Source organism: Macadamia integrifolia, unplaced genomic scaffold (assembly GCF_013358625.1).
Source record: "Macadamia integrifolia cultivar HAES 741 unplaced genomic scaffold, SCU_Mint_v3 scaffold2077, whole genome shotgun sequence".
NCBI lineage: Eukaryota > Viridiplantae > Streptophyta > Magnoliopsida > Proteales > Proteaceae > Macadamia > Macadamia integrifolia.
This window is the reverse complement of record NW_024868496.1, coordinates 1-3355: the sequence shown is the minus strand read 5'-3', so window position 1 is coordinate 3355 and position 3355 is coordinate 1.

Below are 3355 nucleotides of genomic sequence, written 5' to 3'. Positions count from 1 at the left end.
TATTGGTTTGTCTCAGAAAGGTTTAATATGTTAGCATGTTCCCCTAGTAAGGCTCCAGTTGTGAAAGGGGACAAATTTGACAAGTCTCAATGTCCACAGACAGAATTGGAGCGCAATCAGATGAAGAACATACCTTATGCATCTGCTATTGGTAGTTTGATGTATGCTCATGTTTGCACACGGCCTAACATTGCCTATGTTATTAGTGTACTTGAGAGATATTTGAGCAACCCTGGTGAAGCGCATTGGGTAGCTGCTAAGAAAGTCATGAGATATTTGCAGGGCACTAAGGATTTTATGCTTACTTATAGAAGAACTGATTTACTTGATGTAGTCGGTTACACTGACGTAGATTTTGCTGGATGTCTAGATGACCTCAAGTCTACTTCTAGATATGTTTTTGTGATGGCAGGTGGGGCTATATCTTGGAAGAGTGTCAAGCAAACACTCACTACATCTTCTACTATGCAGGCAGAGTATGTGGCATGTTATGAAACCACTGTTCAAGCTTTATGGTTAAGGAATTTTATCTCGAGGCTACAGCTTTATGTTTTCGTTTCTCTCATAACAGTAAAAGTACTTCAGGCTCTAAACACATTGACATTAAGTATTTTTTTGGTCAGAGAGAAAGTTCAAGACTCATAGATTACAATGTAGCAGATTGCTATAAAAAATATGATTGCAGATCCTCTTACTAAGGGCTTGACTCCAAAAGTCTTTTAAGAGCATGTCACTAATGTAGGACTTGTTAGTTCTTTTGATGTATTTTATTAGAGGGAGTTTTGCTCAATATGTTCGCATTTGACTTTCAGTTTTAGTTTATACATATGATGCATTATTATTGTTCTCAATAATATATATGTATTTTTATTATGGCAATTTGTTTATGTGTATACACTTATTTGTTTACCTCCTATAGAAAATTGAGGTTATATGTGGTGTATTTACCTCATTCGGTGTCTGAGGTTCCAGTCAATACACACACATTCAGTCATTAGCAAAGCCTCGTTTGATTAAGGTCTAGTGTTAGTGTTGTGGGACATCCGGACCCAGTCCCAATGAGCTTCTTTGATTGAAGCTTGAGCGTTTGGAAGACTCTTGTAGTTAATGAAACCTTTGGTATCTTCTCATAGGGCTCATTTGGTTTTCGAGCTAGGACCAATTTGGAAATAGGCATGATGATCACTATTGCATGTTATTTTCATATCACACTTTCATACTGTTTAGCCCAAATCGGTGATGTTATGAGCACTTTGATGTGTTTGGTCTCATATCGCTTTAGATATGATGATCAATACGGTTGGGTGTTTGTAATTCTCATTCGGATCAAGGCATTTGGTTTAAAGTACACTCCATTCGACATTGTTTTGATTGTGGCCACATTCAGTTTATCTAAATCGGAGAGTCGTTTTAAGTAAATTTTAAAATCTAAAACTTGTGACATATGCTGCCCAAGTGAAAGATTGTAAGATTTCCAATTAGGTGGGCTAGCATAGTCAAAGATTTGTTTTCAAAACCAGTTTAGTGGTGTTGACTAAAGATGGAGTAAGCAGAAAGAATCCAATATTATCGGTAAGTGATCTCTATGGAGATATTGGATTCTATTAGCACACCTTAATGGTATAAAATATTTATTACTATGTGTGGACCTAAGGTATTGTTTCCTTAATGGGGAGGAAACCCTAATTTTATTGCAGGGTTGGTCCCTACCCTCACCCCTATATATAGTTTTCATTGACCCATTAAGTGAGGCTAATGATTTAAAGCAAAAGGAAAGGAGGGTAGACCAGACCAACATTAATCGTGTTGTGCGAGGAGCATACGACAAGACTTTGAGGAGTTATTATTCTTCAGCCATGGATTCAGGTATGCTAAAACCTGATTATGTATTCGTTATTGCATGCTTATCTGATCTCCATATGGATGTATTGCAAGTATATTTTCTATCATGGTATTCTGCCACCATGCTAGTTTGGGTGAGCTTCACGAGTGCGGCCTGAGTGTCGTCAAACTCGAAACGTCCGAAATGAAGCTCTAATGCTCAGGTGAAGACTGCCCATGTTGAAAACTGAGATGCTCGGTGCATCCAATGGAACAATTGAAGGGCTGGTCCATCCATATGGAAGGACGCAATGAGGAAACGTTGATCATCGATGTTCCCGTGATAGTCGAAGAATTGTTCAGCCTTAAAACCCAACTGCTTGGATTGACTCCGTCGAAGCATGGAAAGTCCAGCTGCACTGCACAGGTTTGGATTGGGTTTACCACTGCTGGTAACGATGACTAAGCTGAGATAGGTGTTGCCAGACCCTGTGTCCGTCCTTCAAGACGCCCATCTATGGCGGTCAAGCACAAAACGAGAAAACACATGTTGTTGGTTAGTGAGGGTTGCTTGGAAGGAATCCATACGTTCCTTATGAGCCGCCGTGACTTCATTGAAGTGTTTAGCGGCGTCGTCCAGATGATGGAAATGGGTACCTTCAGCCATTAAGAGCAAAATGATAGTAGGGAATATATGTATGGATATATTCAACTCTCAATGAAAAGCACCAATGATATGGGATATTCCTCTCTGTATGACTAAAAGGATGAACTCAAATAGCTATTTTGAGGATAGCCGCCTCCTAAAGAAGAAGAGATGAGAAGGGAAAAGATAATATTTTTCATTCAAAATCCCTTACACCCTTTCACCTCATGCATATAGCCCATGGCTCCTTGCTGCCAAAGAAAAGAATATTATGCTAACAGTCTATGCAGAATTCCTGATTTTTGGTCCCCTACACAGAGTCATGCAGTATGTATGGACATATTTTCTGCCTCAGGGAGCATCGTGGAAGAGCCGTTGCAGTAGTCCCAGCGTCCACGTCACCTGCTAATGTTTCCTGGGTCTCCTTATCACCTGGGATCATATCACTCTCTCTCTCTCTCTCTCTCTCTTTATGTGTGTGTTTATTTGTTCTTTGTGTTTTATGTGTGTGTGTTTATTTGTTCTTTGTGTTTCATCTCTCTTGTTCCTTCTAATTTCTATTGGGAAATGCTTGTAGGGAGCAATGACCAGTGGTGATTGTAGGTTAGGCGGTAGAAGGTGAGTGGATCTCTGGTTTAACAACTAGTGATGATTTTAGGTTTTCTTTCTTCGAAGAGAGAGAGAGAGAGAGAGAGAGAGAGAGAGAGAGAGAGAGAGAGAGAGAGAGGTGAAGAGATGAAGGGAGAGGAGAAGGGAGAGGGAGGATGAGAGGGAAAGAAGTTTTAGCAGTGAGCAGGATAAAGAAAGGGGGTGAAGGGTAAATCTCTTCACCCATTTCTTCAAAAAAAACCATTTTTCACATAAAGATATCAAACCTATTTCTCATAC